Genomic DNA, 20,572 nt, shown 5'->3' with positions numbered 1-20,572 from the left:
CACATTTTTGGTGACTTTAATATTCACATGGAAAAGTCCACAGACCCACTCCAAAAGGCTTTCGGAGCCATCATCAACTCAGTGGGTTTTGTCCAACATGTCTCCGGACCGACTCACTGCCACAGTCATAATCTGGACCTAGTTTTGTCCCGTGGAATAAATGTTGTTGATCTTAATGTTTTTTCTCATAATCCTGGACTATCAGACCACCATTTTATTACGTTTGCAATCGCAACAAATAATCTGCTCAGACCCCAACCAAGGATCATCAAAAGTCGTGCTATAAATTCTCGGACAACTCACAGATTCCTAGATGCCCTTCCAGACTCCCTCCGCCTACCCAAGGAAGTCAGAGAACAACAATCAGTTAACCACCTAACTGGGGAACTTAATTTAACCTTGTGTAATAACCTAGATGCAGTCACACCCCTAAAAACAAAAATAATTTGTCATAAGAAACTAGCTCCCAGCCTCCCGGGTGGCGCAGTGGTCTAGGGTACTGCATCGCAGTGCTAACTGCGCCACCAGAGTCTCTGGGTTCGCGCCCAGGCTCTGTCGCAGCCGGCCGCGACCGTGAGGTCCGTGGGGCGACGCACAATTGGCATAGCGTCGTCCGGGTTAGGGAGGGTTTGGCCGGTAGGGATTTCCTTGTCTCATCGCGCTCCAGCGACTCCTGTGGCAGGCCGGGCGCAGTGCGCGCTAACCAAGGGGGCCAGGTACACGGTGTTTCCTCCGACACATTGGTGCGGCTCGCTTCCGGGTTGGAGGCGCGCTGTGTTAAGAAGCAGTGCGGCTTGGTTGGGTTGTGCTTCGGAGGACGCATGGCTTTCGACCTTCGTCTCTCCCGAGCCCGTACGGGAGTTGTAGCGATGACACAAGATAGTAATTACTAGCGATTGGATACCACGAAAATTGGGGAGAAAATGGGATAAAATGTAAGAATTTTTTTTAATAAATACATTTTAAAAAACTAGCTCCCTGGTATACAGAAAATACCCGAGCTCTGAAGCAAGCGTCCAGAAAATTGGAACAGAAATGATGCTACACCAAACTGGAAGTCTTCCGACTAGCTTAGAAAGACAGTGCTGTGCAGTATCGAAGAGCCCTCACTGCTGCTCGATCATCCTATTTTTCCAACTTAATTGAGGAAAATAAGAACAATCCCAAAATAATTTTTGATACTGTTGCAAAGCTGACTAAAAACAGCATTCCCCAAGAGAGGATGGCTTTCACTTCATCAGTGATACATTTATGAACTTCTTTGACGAAAAGATCATGATCATTAAAAAGCAAATTACAGACTCTTCTTTAAATCAGCTTATTCCTCCAAAGCTCAGTTTTCCTGAGTCTGCACAACTATGCCAGGACCCAGGATCAAGGGAGACACTCAAGTTTTTTAATACTATATCTCTTGACACATTGCTGAAAATATTCATGGCCTCTAAACCTTCAAACTGCATACTGGACCCTATTCCAACTAAACTACTAAAAGAGCTGCTTCCTATGCTTGGCCCTCCTATGTTGAACATAATAAACGGCTCTCCATCCACCGGATGTGTACCAAACTCACTAAAAGTGGCGGTAATCAAGCCTCTCTTGAAAAAGCCAAACCTTGACTCAGAAAATATTTTTTAAACTATCGGCCTATATCGAATCTCCCATTCATCTCTACCATTTTTGAAAAAGCAGCAACTCACTGTCTTCCTGAAGTCAAACAATGTATACGAAACGTTCTGGCTGGATGCCCACTTCCACCCGGCAAATGAGGGACGCTGGCACCGAGCACACCGGCCTGTGAATACTCAACCGAGACACAGTGCGCATCACCCCATAACACGGGGCCTGACCAGTCACATGCTCGCCACGGTAAGCATGGGGAGTTGGCTCAGGTCTCCAACCTGACTCAGCCACACTCCCCGTGTCCCCCCCCCCAAAAAAATTTGGGGGCTGCCTCTCGGGCTTCCTTGCCAGCCTTGTTCCCTCATAACGCTGCCGCTCCGCCTTAGCTGCCTCCAGTTCCTCCCTTGGACGGCGATACTCCCCAGCCTGCCTCCAGGGTCCCTTACCATCCAGGATCTCCTCCCATGTCCAGGAGTCCTCTCTACCACGCTGCTTGGTCCTTTGGTGGTGGGAAGTTCTGTCACGGCCGTTGAAAAAAGTGGACCATGGTACATTTTCTTTTATTGAATAAAAATGACGCCAAACAAAACAACAAACACTACAAAAACTAACCGTGAAGCTACAGGCTATGTGCCCTAAACAAAAGTCAACTTCCCACAAACACAGGTGGAAAAAAGAGCTACCTAAGTATGGTTCTCAATCAGAGACAACGATAGACAGCTGCCTCTGATTGAGAACCACACCCGGCCAAGGAAAAAGAAAACATAGAAATGAAGAAACTAGAATGCCCACACTAGTCACACCCTGGCCTAACCAAAATAGAGAATAAAAACCTCTCTATGGCCAGGGCGTGACAGTTGCACCGTCTACAACCACTGTGATTATTATTATTTGACCCTGCTGGTCATCTATGAACATTTGAACATCTTAGCCACGTTCTGTTATAATCTCAACCCGGCACAACCAGAAGAGAACTGGCCACCCCTCATAGCCTGGCTCCTCTCTAGGTTTCTTCCTAGGTTCTGGCCTTTCTAGGGAGTTTTTCCTAGCCACCGTGCTTCTACACCTGCATTGCTTGCTGTTTGGGGTTTTAGGCTGGGTTTGTGTACAGCAGTTTGTGACATCAGCTGATGTAAGAAGGGCTTTATGAATATATTTTATTGATTGATTGATTGATTGATTGTTGGCTGCTTTTCCTTCACTCTGCGGTCCAACTCATCCCAAACCATCTCAATTGGGTTGAGGTCGGGTGATCGTAATGGCCAGGTCATCTGATGCAGCACTCCATCACTCTCCTTCTTGGCAAAATAGCCCTTACACAGCCTGGAGGTGTGTTGGGTCATTGTCCTGTTGAAAAACAAATAATAGTCCCACTAAGCGCAAACCAGATGGTTTTTGCGACTGCACTTTATGGATTGACTGAACTTCATGTCTTTCTCTTTGCTTATTTGAGCTGTTCTTGCCATCATATGGACTTGGTCTTTTACCAAATAGGGCTATCTTATGTATACCACCCCTACCTTGTCACAACACAACTGATTGGCTAAAACAAATTAAGAAGGAACGAAATTCCACAAGTGAACTTTTAACAAGGCACACCTGTTAATTGAAATGCAGTCCAGATGACTACCTCATGAAGCTGGTTGAGGGAATGCTAAGAGTGTGCAAAGCTGTCATCAAGGCAAAGGGTGGCTACTTTGAAGAATATCTAATAGCATCAATATCAAAGTCAAAAAAGGTAATGCAAAAAGGGTCAAAGCAGATCGTCCAGGTAGCTATTTGGTTAACTATTTAACTAACTATTTAGCAGTCTTATGGCTTGGGGGTAGAAGCTGTTCAGGGTCTTGTTGATTCCAGACTTGGTGCATCGTTACCGCTTGTCATGCCGTAGCAGAAAAAACAGTCTATGAGACTTGGGTGGTTGGAGTCTTTGCCAATTTTTATGGCCTTCCTCTGACACCACCTGGTATAGATGTCCTGGATGGCAGGGAGCTCAGCCTCAATGACGTACTGGGCCATACTCACTACACTCTGTAGCTGCTTGATGCCAAGCAGTTGCCATACCAAGCGGGGATGCAGCCAGTCAAGATGCTCTCAATGGTACAGCTGTAGAACTTTTTCAAGATCTGAGGGCCCATGCCAAATCTTTTCAGCCTCCTGAGGGAGATGAGGAGCTGTCGTGCCCTCTTCATGACTGTGTTGGTGTGTGTGGACCATGATAGATCCTTAGTGTTGTGGAACCCGAGAAACTTGAAGCTCTCAAACCGCTCCCCTACAACTCCGTCAATGTAAATAGGGCGTGTAGTCCATGATTAGCCATTTTTTCTAGCTGACGTTGTTGGAGAGATTGTTGGCAGTGTGATGCCAGATCTCTGACCTCCTCGCTATAGGCGGTCTTGTCGTCGGCGGAGATCAAGGCTACCCCCGTTGTGTTGTCAGTAAATTTAATGATGGGGGGTGGCCCATCAAGAAGTCCAGGATCCAGTTGCAGAGGGAGGTGTTCAGTCAAAGGGTCCTTAGTTTAGTGATGAGCTTGGAGGACTCATTGAGTCCTAACTGTACCTTACAGTTAGACTTCCATCACAGTTGCCACAGACTTCTACATAACACTGCTTCTACAGTACCCGGAGTAAATGTATCTACTGTAAAATTTACAACAAAAGAGTTCAGAAGTCAAAAACAAAGGGACAATGACATACAAGGGTTGTCATATCTGTCTTGATTTTAGCTGTAAATTTGACAGCGAGTCAGTTCTGACATGTGGGACACTCTAGCTCTTTAAATTAGTCAATACCTTCCTCAGTTTGAGATTAGATCGACAACACCACATCCCAAATGTTTGTTTTAGACATATTAGCTTTGTACTCTCTGGCAATCCCTTAGTAGCAACACATGCATGTTTGGGGGTATGTTTGTGACTGTTTAATATCTTAGTCATTTAGCAGACACTCTTATGCAGAGCAATTTACAGTAGTGAGTGCATACTTTTTCCCCCATTGGAATCAAACCTACAACCTTGGCATTGCAAGCCCCATGCTTTACCAACTGAGCCACACGAGACCTGTAATCTGCTGTCACCTAGCAGCACATTGATCCTAGCATTCATATTCGATATTCTACGTGGTTGTAAAGAGATAATGAAAGAGCAGTGCCAGCAGGTTTGCCAGCACATTTTCATAAGCTGCTTGTGTGTGAATACATTCATTTTTGTTTTGACCTTCCATACATACCCTAAAATAAGCCTCTGCAAATGTGTTTCTGTTTGCTCTGTCGTATGAATGATGAGGGCATGAGGCCAGTATTGTCAACTGTAGGCTACATTGGATGTATTGGCACTTGGCATACGGAGAATGCAAATGTAGGCTAGCCTTAAACAGTAGCCTATGTAGTATGTATCAGTAGGTACGTTTCCATCCAATAGGCAACAGATTTTCATATGAATATTCCAATATTTGCATTTTCCCACCACAGATGTTTTCCCATTATTGCGGATAAAAGGCAGTGTGTGATGACGTAGTGCACATAAAAATAACGTTTGCGGTTAAATTCCCATATACCTAATAAAAAAGTGAAATGGGTTTTCATCGCATTTAACTCTACTGATGGTTTTGTCACTAAAAATGTTGCGTTATATAGTGAATGTGCCCACGCTGATCTTGACATGTGCGTTCTAGCCAACAGCTCGCAGATACAGTGTGGGTATAGTTTACATGATGAGATTATTATGAACAAAAAGAGCAAGATTATTTCTGTTTGTCAAACGGCAGCTAAGCATGTCACCAGAATAAGACCCTCGATATTTATTGGAAAGGAGCATCAAGCTCATCACTGTGCACTTTCACCACCCTGTAAAGTTAATCATAACTTATTTCATCTGTAGCCTAATCAACTGCGTGCTTTCCCGAGTCGTAGTGGGAGGGCCACACAACATATAATCAACATTGTATCAATATTTGCGCCTAAAGATGTTTCCACTGTCATTGCTCGCATAATACATTTTTACAGACACAAAGATCCCACCTTTTGATTTGGAAAGTTTACCGACAAATTAACTGTATCCATCAGGCCTAACATGACATTTTTCATCCGACATGTACTTTACTCGCATAAAAAGGTTGGATTTTATCACTCCCCTTCCAGTGTAGGATTATCTATCGATATGTGTAGTGTCTAACCGAATGAATATTTCATTAACTGCATTATTAACACTTTATAGGACACTATAGGGGGAACATAAGGGGGAAAGGAGAATGTTCATGTTCACAATCCACTATCTGAGGAGCCATTTTTGAAGACTTCTAGAAATCAAGGGAAGAGACAGTCAGGTGTAAGAGAATATAGCCAAAGACACATGCTCACATATGCACTCTGAACAATATGGAATAATGCAGATATACAGTGGGGAGAACAAGTATTTGATACACTGCCGATTTTGCAGGTTTTCCTACTTACAAAGCATGTAGAGGTCTGTAATTTTTATCATAGGTACACTTCAACTGTGAGAGACGGAATCTAAAACAAAAATCCAGAAAATCACATTGTATGATTTTTAAATAATTAATTTGCATTTTATTGCATGACATAAGTATTTGATCACCTACCAACCAGTAAGAATTCCGGCTCTCACAGACCTGTTAGTTTTTCTTTAAGAAGCCCTCCTGTTCTCCACTCATTACCTGTATTAACTGCACCTGTTTGAACTCGTTACCTGTATAAAAGACACCTGTCCACACACAATCAAACAGATTCCAACCTCTCCACAATGGCCAACACCAGAAAGCTGTGTAAGGACATCAGGGATAGAATTGTAGACCTGCACAAGGCTGGGATGGGCTACAGGACAATAGGCAAGCAGCTTGGTGAGAAGGAAACAACTGTTGGCGCAATTATTAGAAAATGGAAGAAGTTCAAGATGACGGTCAATCACCCTCGGTCTGGGGCTCCATGCAAGATTTCACCTCGTGGGGCATCAATGATCATGAGGAAGGTGAGGGATCAGCCCAGAACTACACGGCAGGACCTGGTCAATGACCTGAAGAGAGCTGGGACCACAGTCTCAAAGAAAACCATTAGTAACACACTACGCCGTCATGGATTAAAATCCTGCAGCGCACGCAAGGTCCCCCTGCTTAAGCCAGTGCATGTCCAGGCCTGTCTGAAGTTTGCCAATGACCATCTGGATGATCCAGAGGAGGAATGGGAGAAGGTCATGTGGTCTGATGAGACAAAAATAGAGCTTTTTGGTCTAACTCCACTCGCCGTGTTTGGAGGAAGAAGAAGTATGAGTACAACCCCAAGAACACCATCCCAACCGTGAAGCATGGAGGTGGAAACATCATTCTTTGGGGATGCTTTTCTGCAAAGGGGACAGGACGACTGCACCGTATTGAGGGGAGGATGGATGGGGCCATGTATCGCGAGATCTTGGCCAACAACCTCCTTCCCTCAGTAAGAGCATTGAAGATGGGTCGTGGCTGGGTCTTCCAGCATGACAACGACACGAAGCACACAGCCATGGCAACTAAGGAGTGGCTCCGTAAGAAGCATCTCAAGGTCCTGGAGTGGCCTAGCCAGTCTCCAGACCTGAACCCAATAGAAAACTTTGGAGGGAGCTGAAAGTCCGTATTGCCCAGCGACAGCCCCGAAACCTGAAGGATCTGGAGAAGATCTGTAGGGAGGAGTGGGCCAAAATCCCTGCTGCAGTGTGTGCAAACCTAGTCAAGAACTACAGGAAACGTATGATCTCTGTAATTGCAAACAAAGGTTTCTGTACCAAATATTAAGTTCTGCTTTTCTGATGTATCAAATACTTATGTCATGCAATAAAATGCAAATTAATTACTTAAAAATCATACAATGTGATTTTCTGGATTTTTGTTTTAGATTCCGTCTCTCATAGTTGAAGTGTACCTATGATAAAAATTACAGACCTCTACATGCTTTGTAAGTAGGAAAACCTGCAAAATCGGCAGTGTATCAAATACTTGTTCTCCCCACTGTATGTTTGAAACATATGTATTTCGTAGCTAAACATGTTCTGTGCATAAACAGCCTACAGTATACAGCCGGTATACAGTATGCACACCTCCTTTCTCTTCCGTCTGAAAGCTGCAGAGCTCAGCATCACTCCCTGGTACTGTATGTTAAAACAGAGATTTGTTGGTAGTTTCAAATCCAAAGTACAGCCTGCCACTCTCCACATGCTGAGACCCCTTCTCAAGCATGGATCCTAGGGGAACGAACCCCACAAAGGCTGCCTGCCTGGCTGTCTCTAACCCAGTGGTTCCTAAACTGTGGGGAGCGCCGGCAGGGGGTGTAACACAAGCATACTCTTATACACACACACACACACACACACACACACACACACACACACACACACACACACACACACACACACACACACACACACACACACACACACACACACACACACACACACACACACACACACACACACACACACACACACACACACACACACACACACACACACACACACACCAAATTAGCTTATATAACCGCTTCATAATGACATTCCCCCTTGTTCTACAATCCCATTATGGTTTTGCTATGGAGCTATTGTTCCAATAGTGAAGTGTTGGCTCAGGGGTCACTTTTAAAAATGGTTTCATGTCTGAATAAGAGGACAGTAACAATAACCCTTGTTCACTTTTTATTCTATTATTTTGTTTTCTAAGCAAAGCATTAATCGAATTCAGTTTCAGCAAACATAACAAGTGCGAGACACAGCATCAATCAGTGGTGATACTGATATAGCTAATAGAAATACTGCTTAGCATAATGCATAAACATTCATCATTCTTCGCTGTATTGTCTGAGCCTCTGTGCTAATCATGAATATGCAAAAAGCCTCGTCACAACACTGTTACACACTAACCAGGTTTCCATCCAACCTTTTTATGTGAGTAAAGTACATGTTGGATAAAAAATGTCACGACAGGCTTGATGGAAACAGCAAATTTTGTCGGTAAACTTTCCAAACGACAACAAAACAAAATACGCTATACAAGGTGGGATCTTTTTGTGTCTGTAAAATGTATTATGTGAGAAATGGCGGTGGAAACATCTTTATGAGCAAATAATAGAGAAAATAACGAAGTAGGATTTGTTTTGTGGAAAGCAGCGCTCCGCACTGCTAAAGCTAACTCTCTCTCCTCTGCTCTCATCCTTCTAGACCTATCGGCTGCCTTTGATACTGTGAACCATCAGATCCTCCTCTCCACCCTCTCCGAGCTGGGCATCTCCGGCGCGGCCCACGCTTGGATTGCGTCCTACCTGACAGGTCGCTCCTACCAGGTGGCGTGGCGAGAATCTGTCTCCGCACCACGTGCTCTCACCACTGGTGTCCCCCAGGGCTCTGTTCTAGGCCCTCTCCTATTCTCACTATACACCAAATCACTTGGCTCTGTCATATCCTCACATGGTCTCTCCTATCATTGCTATGCAGACGACACACAATTAATCTTCTCCTTTCCCCCCTCTGATAACCAGGTGGTGAATCGCATCTCTGCATGTCTGGCAGACATATCAGTGTGGATGACGGATCACCACCTCAAGCTGAACCTCGGCAAGACGGAGCTGCTCTTCCTCCCGGGGAAGGACTGCCCGTTCCATGATCTCGCCATCACGGTTGACAACTCCATTGTGTCCTCCTCCCAGAGTGCTAAGAACCTTGGCGTGATCCTGGACAACACCCTGTCGTTCTCAACTAACATCAAGGCGGTGACCCGTTCCTGTAGGTTCATGCTCTACAACATTCGCAGAGTACGACCCTGCCTCACGCAGGAAGCGGCGCAGGTCCTAATCCAGGCACTTGTCATCTCCCGTCTGGATTACTGCAACTCGCTGTTGGCTGGGCTCCCTGCCTGTGCCATTAAACCCCTACAACTCATCCAGAACGCCGCAGCCCGTCTGGTGTTCAACTTTCCCAAGTTCTCTCACGTCACCCCGCTCCTCCGCTCTCTCCACTGGCTTCCAGTTGAAGCTCGCATCCGCTACAAGACCATGGTGCTTGCCTACGGAGCTGTGAGGGGAACGGCACCTCCGTACCTTCAGGCTCTGATCAGGCCCTACACCCAAACAAGGGCACTGCGTTCATCCACCTCTGGCCTGCTCGCCTCCCTACCTCTGAGGAAGTACAGTTCCCGCTCAGCCCAGTCAAAACTGTTCGCTGCTCTGGCACCCCAATGGTGGAACAAACTCCCTCACGACGCCAGGTCAGCGGAGTCAATCACCACCTTCCGGAGACACCTGAAACCCCACCTCTTTAAGGAATACCTAGGATAGGATAAAGTAATCCTTCTAACTCCCCCCCCCCTTAAAAGAGTTAGATGCACTATTGTAAAGTGGTTGTTCCACTGGATATCATAAAGTGAATGCACCAATTTGTAAGTCGCTCTGGATAAGAGCGTCTGCTAAATGACTTAAATGTAATGTAAATGACTTGGAAAAGCATTCAGTTTATCAGGCTACACATGAAATAAGTGATGATGAACTTCACAGGGTGGCAAAAGTGCACAGTGATGAGTTTGATTCTCCTTTCCAATAAATATCAAGGGTCTTATTCTGGTGACATGATGGTCGATGCTTGACTGCCGTTTGACAAATACAATTGGACTATGGCATTGTCGAATACTCGTTTCTGATTAGCTTGAAGGGCATTCTAGCATGTGCATTATTTCCCTATAATGCACGGTATATCACAGTAGAATAACAATGACTATAGTTCTATGTTCGAGCTTCTTTTGAAAGCGAAAGACGAATTGAAAACATTATTGACGTTGTTGAATTCGGTTTTCATAATAGCAAGCTAGGACTGATGGTTTGGTTAGATAAACTAGCAAGTCTGTTTGTTTGGTTACCAAGGTAACTACTGAAGCTTTCAAGTAAACTTGCTAGCTACTTCAGTGAATGTTGAACACATTTCTACTGGCAAATTAACACATTTCAAGTGGCAATTATTTTTAAATTATAGCCATGGTATAAAAGGGATAATCAATTCGGGGCTCTATGGGAGTTATTTTTATGTGCACTACGTCATCACACACAGCTTTTTATCCGCAACAAGTCAATTTGATGGAAACATATCTCTGGTGGGAAAATGCCCATGTTGTTTTTAAGAAGATTTTTAGAATATTCGCATGAAAATCTGTCGCCAATTGGATGGAAACCTATAGTTCTTCAAAGAATCTGCGTTACAGTAATATCAACTGTCTGGTCCAGGGTCTGTTTAGGACTACAATTCAGGGTGCAACAATCAGTAAACTACACCATAAACAAATGCTAAATGTATATGTATTGTGGCAGATGGCAGGGAGAGGTGAGGGGAGTGGTTATTGAGGGGAAATATCTTGCAGGTCGCTGGCTCCACCCCCGGGCCTTATATGGACTTCCTGCCCCAACGAGGCGAGGCTGTAGCTCGTTAAGCCAGGGAGTGCTTGGGGACAAAGGAGGGAGCAGTGAACCAAGAGAGTGATGAAGAGTGAGAGAAGCAAGAGCAATATCTGTGTGATTACCCATTGTGACCTGGACTGTCGGACTACCCTCCTTGTGTATCGGACCGGATTGGCTGAGGACCCGAGTGTGAGTTTTACCCCAAGAAAACAGAAGGGACAAAGAGAACAGCTTGTGGATTGTGAAGTAATTGGTGAATTCCCACTTCTTCCCCAGTGTACAAAAACCACTAATAAACTTCCTATTTGTGCTACTGGTGCAGGTTTTGTTACTGAACTTGGTGACGTGGAAACCCCACACCATTGAGCCTGCTACAGTATATTGAGATTTATCATCAAATAATCAACATAACTTGCAATACACATGCTGTATAGTAGTCCATAGTTTTTTTTAGCATGGGTTTACATGCAATCTCCTTACTCTGATTCAAATTATTTTGAGTATACTTTAAATGCCCTGATGTGCCACAAATTTTGGCTTTGACAACAGCTGATCAATTGGATATGTGGATGCGCAAGGAATAGCGGGAAACATTGTGGCATGACGCATTCTCAGTATTCGAAAATACAATGTTTTATAGTATTCAAATTTTCAAAAAATCAAGTATAGGTTAAATGCCAGGATGTTATGCTCATTTTGGCTCTTCCTCTAGTAGATTGGAAGGGGTGGGCTATGAGTGATAGGACCTAGTTCTCTTCAGGTAGCCAAACAACAAAACTGTGGCTACTGAATTGGAAAGATGCCTAATAGCAAAGCTTCTGTGGTGGTATTCAAATGTAAGCTAAATAGTTTTTGTTCTACTTAAAATGATTCCAAGTAGGCCTATTGCATCGAAGCGGAAGTCTTAAAAAAATAAATTATGTTTTCTCATTGACAAGTATTTAGTGTTCTCTTGCCCTTTGTCAGAGCTTTTAAACTAAACTAAATACTAAACCGTCTTTTGATTTCTGATTGTGTCGGCACCGGGGACTCGAAATGTGGCTGCGTTATTTGTGTCATGTTAATCAGGCCTTTTGATTTGAACACATGGATTGTTTTAGTTTTGTAGGCTAGGATACCTATTTAATCTATGGATCAAGCATTAGCAGTCATTCTGATCTCGTTCCCAATGATCACTGCTTTAGTGTATTATGTTGCTGTCCAGCGTTTCTGATTTGTAGCCTTTTGATTTGAACATTTGAACACTTCTGGCTATTTGACTTAATTTATATATGTTACAGAACTTTGGTTTCACTAAACATGTTGAAATGAAACTAAATAATCAGTTTCTTTCTTTAGTACTTTTGAAATAGGATAGGTAGATTACATAGCCTACAGTACAGGTAGAATGTGGTAGTCTGGCTATAAACAGCCTATTTAGGCCTATAACTCCATTCCTATTCAATTCAGAGTTGAAGAGAAATCCATCGAATTGGAAATGAGCTATTATCAGCCTGGTTAATGCGATGTTTGTCTGTTGAATTTGGAAATATCCACTTGCACTCGGACCCGCCCCACCTACTCAGCCAGTCAAGAGCTGAGCCAGTCAGGAGCTGCTACTGCGTTGTGGCCGTAGCATTCTGCATACTTTTTACTAAACGGTTTGTGCTAAATAATATGTGACGATGAGTACATAGTATGCAGTTTAAGTATGTAGTACGCTGGTATGGGTATTTGGACACAGCCAGTCTTTATCTGAGAGTAATGGCTTGGGAGCTACAGAGACTTCAAATCTTTTACCGCAGATATCGTGATGGAGTAATAAGGCGTCATGATGTACAATTGGGTGATCCTTGACTGGCTGTTTCAGTAGCTCATTTCATACTCTCTCATAATACTGTATATACCATACAAAAACAAGGTAAATTATTCTCCCCAGTCTCCCAGGTCTTTTTTAAAATATTTTTTTGTACCTTTATTTAACTAGGCAAGTCAGTTAAGAATCAAATTCTTATTTTCAATGACGGCCTAGGAACAGTGGGTTAACTGCCGTGTTCAGATTTTCACCTTGTCTGCTCACAGATTCGATCTTGCAACCGTTTCGGTTACTAGTCCAGCGTTCTAACCACTAGGCTACCTGCTGTCTGACGTAGGCATGGCCCTGGTGCCTGATCCGTGGCACGAGCCTGGGGCCCACGAAGGTTAAGGCTTATGAAGCACTAGTGACAGGGGGGAGATGGTCATGCACAACCTCAAGCTAGGAAACAGACGTTGCCTTTTGGAACGGTAAGACCGTCACTGTGTATTATCATCGCTTAGAGGAATTTGATTAAATCAACCTCAATACAGACTAGATTTAGTATAAAACAGATGAAACACAAACATATATCGTCGCCAGGGGTGAAAGTAAACCAGTACGGTCTGGTACGGAATCCTGGAAAAATAAATAGTGGCGTTACGCTGTAACACAAAATGCCAAGAAAACTGTTGGCTATTACACCATTATTTAACTTTGCCGCATGTCAGCCGCATAGAAAATGAGCGAATTGACTTGAAGCTGGATGGTATACGTACGCTCCAAATTACAGTGTGGTTCCATGAGATTACATTTTGCCAAGGTGGAGATGAGTGGTCAATACCGAGATGCGTGCGGACAGCAGTGGACACATCAATTCAGGCTACAAGTATCATTACAATACACTTGTAGGTGTTTTGTAACAGATGTCTCTTTCTATTCATCAAATTGTGGGTGCACAGTGCACTGTTTGGATGCTGGAATTGTTTGATGAGCGGACGAACGTGCGCAGGTATCCTACAGGAGCGCTTTTTTGAAATGATTGACAATCAGATAAAAACATCACGACTGGTTGTGTTTATGCCACATTAAAAGATAACACATGTTAGAAGTCATATGACAAATCTTTACTAGGTCTACTAGGCACACAGAGATCATATGAAATTAATAGGGATTCTATATGTAATTCGATGATTCCATCTAAATGCTATAATTCTTTTTATGTATGTGACACATAGGGAGTCCCATACCGGTAAGAAATTAAATCTACTTTCACCCCTGAATGTTAGTGATGGGGGGAAAAATCGATACAGTTACATATCGGGATATTATTTTTGATGATATATATTGCAATCTTATTTTCCCTGTAGTTGGCTGTACCTGCACCAAAACTCCAGTGTTCTTCCTTTACATATTTTTCTACATCTTCTTTTTATTAAATAAGGAGCCAATTTGTTTCCAGATCTTTTATTTCCATGACTGATCAAAACTCGTTTTCTCATGGCTCTCTCTGGTCCCTCTGCTGCAGACATATGGTGAGTAACATGTTTGGAACATCAAATCGCAATAAATTCCCATTATTGATTCGCAATACATATAGAATCCTGGGAATCGCAATAAATATCTAAGTTTCGTGATAATATCATATCGTGAGGTCCAATTCCCAGCCATACTGATCGTTGCCATCAGCACCTAGGACAACAGATTCCACAACAGAACTGCAAGGGAATCGGAAAACTACATGAAATCACTGGTGAGAACAGCTGAGATAGCTCGGCTCTTCTTACCTGTTTGATCTGGCTGTTGACAGGATTGAAGAGGAAAGACGTAGGTCCCTCTTCACCTTGTGTTCCAGCTTCTGACTTATTGGTTATGAGTCTGACATATTTTTTTCCTATTCTTCTTCTTCACGCTTCACTGCCTAATCTGACCATTCTGTTCTGTTGTTTGTTGCCTTGGATACCAAGTCGTACATAAGCGTCATGGTACAGTGCTGTGCCTTTAGAGCGTAACCAGCAGCATCACATGCGGAGGGATGGGGGGGGGGGGGTATGGACGCATTCCCCATCCACACTGTTGTGCAGGAACAGAGCTAAATTTAGTGGCTGGCTAGGGTCATGCTCACCTCGCTGGTTTTTTATTGACGCAAAACAAACGGATGTTTCGTCTCGCATCAACAGATCAATATAGAAGATCCTTCATGGAATGATCTTAGTACCTTCAAAATAGACTGTGTTTGTAATAAGAACAGTACCCGTTGGCCTACAACCCAGTATACAACCCATCATTTTCATCTGCATGCACATGAAGCATGACGTGACCACTTTTTCTTCACTCACTTCCACTTTCTTCTCGTTGACTGTTTTTCACATTACTGTAAACACGCAATAACCGTAAAATATATACAACAAGGACACTAATTAGTTAGTGTGGTTTAACCGTATCAGACTAGGTTCTATGGAAGGCAAACTGATAGGGTTCTGTAATAATCTGTCTCTCTCTAGTCATCCAATCAATGACTAGTTGAAGATTGACATACAGTATCTAGCAAAATTACATAATGGATCAAGCGGGGGTGAAATATTAATTAATGCTATAATTTAAAGTTCTCTTTCAACTTTAGCTTTTCGTAGATGCAGTCATGCACTTGGATCTACTCGGATCTCTGCAACACTTTCAGAAGGATGTGAGGATTTTCTTTGACAGCAGTGCTTACTCACATTTTATTGCTTTTAAAAATGGGCTTTAACTCTTGTGTTCTTTGATTGGCGAATGACCTATTTTCTCAAAATGGTATTTGAGTGCTCTCCGGCCTCTTCACTGTGTGAATGGGACTTCTATAAACTCATCCAATTGCTTTGTTTTTCCGGATTTTCCCTCAGGTAAGCAATGTACTGACATTTGAATGTACTGACATCTCCTCTAAATAAATATTATGTTCACACACACACACACACACACACACACACACACACACACACACACACACACACACACACACACACACACACACACACACACACACACACACACACACACACACACACACACACACACTAATAACCCAAAAGATGCTTCCCAGAAGAAGTTGTTATCACAGGCGTGTGGCTACATTACTTAAATAATACATTATGATTTCCATGGCTTTATTAATTGTCACCCATGGGAATATGGTTCTTACTGACCTTTGCAGTGGTTTCATTATACTCAGTGGAGAGATGTGAATTTCCCTTACAGCCATTCAGCAAATGGATTGCTTCCTTTCATTTCCCCTGCTTGAGTCTGTGCAGCGGCATGCTGAATGTAGACGCTGCGTTAGTAGACTGACTAAACCCTAATGAAACCATACTTTCCCTCCCCCTCTTGGTTTTCCTCAGAGAACTGTCTATTTGTTAATTAAGCCATATTCCCACTGTGAAAGATGGAAAGTCTGAGGAGTGGAGGGGCGAAAGAGATTTCTACTTTGCAATTCACATTAGGCTACATCCTTGCTTTTCCCTTCGTTGTGGCTGGCAATGCTACATTCTTGATCCGCAGCTCAAATTGACCGCAAATATCACAGTGGCCACTAGCCAGTAATCACAAACTATTTACATTGAACAAAAATATAAATGTAAAGTGTTGGTCCCATGTTTCATAAGCTGAAATAAAAGATCCCAGACATTTTCCATATGCACAGAAAGCTTATTCTCTCAAATGTTTCAACAAATTTGTTTACATCCATTAGTGAGAATTTCTCCTTAGCCAAGATAATCCATCCACCTGACAGGTGTGGCATATCAAGAAGCTGATTAAACAGCATGATCATTACACAGGTACACCTTGTGCGGGGGACAATAAAAAAGGTCACTTTAAAATGTGCAGTTTTGTCACACAACACAATGCCAGAGATGTCTCAAGTTTTGAGGGAGCGTATAATTGGAATGCTGACTGCAGAAATGTCCACCAGAGTTGTTGTCAGATAAATGTATGTTAATTTCTCTACCATAAGCCGCCTCCAATGTTGTTATAGAGAATTCCGTTCAACCAGCCTCACAACCGCAAACCACCTGTAACCATGCCAGCCCAGGACGTCCATATCTGGGTTCTTCACCTGCAGTATCATCTGAGACCAGCCACTCGGACAGTTGATGAAACTGTGGGCTTGTACAATCAAAGAATTTCTGCACAAACTGTCAGAAACCGTCTCAGGGAAGCTCATCTGCGTGCACGTCGTCCTCACCAGAGTCTTGACCTGACTGCAGTTTGGCGTCGTAACCGACTTCAGTGGGTAAATTCCCACGTTCGATGGACACTGGCACGCTGGAGAAGTGTGCTCTTCATGGATGAATCCCAGTTTCAACACCTGTACCAGGCTGATGGCAGACAGCGTGTGTGGCGTCTTGTGGGCGATCGGTTTGCTGATGTCAACGCTGTGTCAACAGAGTGCCCCATGGTGGCGGTGGGGTTATGGTATGGGCAGGCATAAGCTATGGACAACAAACAGTGCAGTCAAGCAACAAAAACAACACTGTTTCTTTTTGGGGGGGTGACATCAATATGGCCAGCAGTGTTAATCGACACAAGACAATTCAATAGAAGCGGACCATAGCAGGCAATTGGCACATCCATTTTCAATGTGAACTTTCTACATGTCGACAACAACAAAAAAATCACTGGACAAGTTAATGGAGACATAGCTAGTATGGTCTGATTTGCTGGGCTATTTCCTTCACCTTTGACCCCAAGTAATTATTCACTTAATCTGCCATCTCATAGGAGATGCAAGAGAAAAAATACGTAGAAGGAGGCCAGATCTTAACGGGGATATACAAATCAGTTTCTTTCTGGTAATACTTTCATAAATAAAGGCAACGGCTTATATGACTGTACATGTTGTCCAGACTGTACATGTTTACCAATTCCTCTGTATTTTGTGATTTCTGTCCATCTTGAAAAGATCTGCATCCCCAAGAGCGCTTAACCTGAGGTAACGCATTCCTTAATTTGACCTGATAAGACAGACCTGTGTGGCTCCGCCTCTCTCAGAACAAGGAATGTTGCCCATCGTATGTCACAAAGAAGGACGTGCCAACCCACATCCAGTCATTCTATACGGTCAATTTGAATGGGAGTCAACACAAAGGCCATTTGTCGGTGTTCTCTGTTTCAGACAATATTCACACCCTTTGACAGCCATCAATTCAAGTGGAGCCAAGTAGAGAGGCAGGTGTCCTTGCAGGACCGCCAACAGCATCCTAAATGACTTCTCTCCTTTAATCCTAATTTAGGACATTGTGTCATTCCAAGATGATTTACAAACACAGGGCTCCACTCAGTTGGGCAGAGAGAGAATGTGTAATGTAAAATGTAGATGTTTTGCGGTTGAAAATATAGCTGACATATGTAAAGAGAGTGAACAGCTGATGCGAGAGTCCATCCTTGGAACTTGCGAATCAAAGGCGAGTGCCTAACTCCCCGTGCCAAAAAACGACAACGCATACACTGCTTTCAATTGGGTGATTGCGGAGGTGGGGTTTCGACGTCATTAAATAGAGCAGTGGTAATTCACACCTATGACTGCTATAGGCTGCTACTGGAGATTTTGGTGGTACGTTAACTTCCCGAGATATAGCTTTTACATTGGATTTTTATTAGGAAAAAACAACAGCCTCTCTCCTCTCCTCTCGTGTCTGATACATGAAGCTTTCCAGGCTTCAATTAAGAATTTAATGTTTCATAATGTCGGTTGGATGCAAAATAAAAACACATGCTACATAAACATAAACATGAAATATCCTCCACTGACAGGCCAGAGAAAACAGTGTTATGAAGTCTGTAAACCTGGATAAAAATACAATTCTCCTACATGCCAGGTGCTTCTGCACTTCAGTCTTTCCATACAGCCGCAACAATACTAGAAACTCTTTTAAACAGGGTTAGTGATAAGCAATGGTTCCATCCACGCCACAGTCAGCAAACAATCAGCAAACTCATTGCTAGTTAGAAAAGACAAGTGCGAGTGTTACTGAAAGAAAGGCTCTGCCAAGGCCATTAGCTGTCACAGCCTGTCAGGCATATCAGGGCCCATTATCAGCCCTAAAGAACGCATGCCGTGCCCAACTTCACACAGAGGGAGCAGAGCATGATCGCTGGGCTAAGACCCAGACTGAAATACATATTTTACTCATGTAAATCTACCCTGAGACCCATATCACTTACCAGAATAATCATTATTCCTCCTGGGTCTGAGGGTGCTGCCTGATACCCAAAAGTGAGGTATCGCTATAACAAACGCAATCGGACTCCTTTTAGACAGTAAAATCACTTGAGAGTGGAACAATGTAATTAGCTGCACCCCAAGTTAAGGTGACAGGGTTGTAGTAGCTGCCATCCTACTATGACTCGGGGAAGGAACGCGCGCACAATGCAAATAACATGGTAACATGATAAACAATGTAATTTCCAGTTGTCATACATTGTTAATGGATTTAGCATCACATGTATTTTTCAATAGTTCATCTGCAATCAAATCTTACGATATTCTAATGAAATTAAGTACATTTCCCACCAATTCCTGACTTATTTTTAAATTCTATGTTATTATGTTATACAATGATTGGAAACATCTCAGACAATTTTGGGCAAAGCCATATGAAAAAAGTTTGCCATCAGGTGTTTACAGTAAATGTAATTGTTACAATACTTTCTGAAATTAACAGTTAACCTTCGAGGGGGGTACAACAGGCACACAGTTTCAGAAACCTGCAACGTGAAGAATGTCCATTAAGAAAGGTATTCACATATAGTCAGTGGTGTAAAGTACTTAAGTAAAAATACTTTCAAGTACTACTTAAGTCATTTTTGGAGGTAATTGTACTTTACTATTTATATTTTTGACAACTTTTACTTTTACTTCACTACATTCGTAAAGAAAATACTGTACTTCTTACTGGCTGACTTACACTCTTACTTGAGTCATTTTCTATTAAGGTATCTCTGTACTTTTACTCAAGTATAACAATTGGATACATTTTCAACCATTGCATTTAGTGATACCCTGTCTTATATATTTTCCAAAACAGAAGGCCCCCAGAAAATGTGTGGGATATCTTAGGTTACATCTCACGTTTTAATAAGTCCAATTTGCAAATTGTATGCTGCTCACTCACCTGAAATTAGCTCTGTAAAAATTGTGGCCGTTTTTTCCCCAGTTCTTTCTTTCTTTAGCCTATGCGTGCTTTGTCGCAGAAAGAACGTGATAAGAGCTTGGTTTTCCTGGGTTGGTTAGCAGTGCAGACTTATTCCCTGTGAGATAAAAGAGATAGGTCCTCACTCATCTGCTCCGTCAACGCTTCTTAAAGAGAGCAACACAGAGGAGGAAGGATGCGCATCGATAGTAGGCTGCTCTAAATACCATCAACAACATCCAGGCAAGGAAGGTGTGGAGTGTGCGCATATGAGTGTGCAAATATATTGAGCGCGTTTGAGTGGGTAAGGCTAAAGTGTTTATCATAGTCCAAAACGTGTACCTGTATGCACAGCAGCGTTGTAGAAAATTGGTCTGTTGGCTTTCAGACCTTTCACATTTTCTGTCAACACATTCAAATGAATAGAGGACGGGTAGCGGAGCCGCGTTGGTTGGGCATTGTGGGGAGATGCGCGTTTTGGCTGTATGTCTGACAGTGGTCTCAGAGCCGTGTAGCTATGTCACAATGGGACCCCTGATGATCACAACTGACTCGATGAAAGTCAAGGAGTGAAGTCGGGGGAGGTGGATCT

The 20,572-nt window shown here is 43.1% G+C and overlaps 1 protein-coding gene across 2 annotated transcripts in view; it reads right to left on the bottom strand.

Moving 5' to 3' along the window:
* Positions 1-20,364, bottom strand: part of LOC139535478 (caM kinase-like vesicle-associated protein) — a 39,739-nt gene extending 19,375 nt beyond the window's left edge. Inside the window, exon 1 of one of the 2 annotated variants that reach the window (XM_071334907.1) lies at positions 19,963-20,364. The gene's annotated coding sequence lies outside the window, so the exon portion shown is untranslated. Of the gene's footprint in view, positions 1-14,598; positions 14,812-19,962 lie in introns of those variants that run through there. The other variant, XM_071334906.1, reaches the window with a different exon arrangement.
* Positions 20,365-20,572: the final 208 nt, after the last annotated feature.

The sequence above is a fragment of the Salvelinus alpinus genome, chromosome 12 (genome assembly GCF_045679555.1).
Source record: "Salvelinus alpinus chromosome 12, SLU_Salpinus.1, whole genome shotgun sequence".
Classification (NCBI taxonomy): Eukaryota; Metazoa; Chordata; class Actinopteri; order Salmoniformes; family Salmonidae; genus Salvelinus; species Salvelinus alpinus.
Note: the sequence above shows the minus strand (reverse complement) of the source record. Positions and strands in the feature narration are given on the sequence as shown.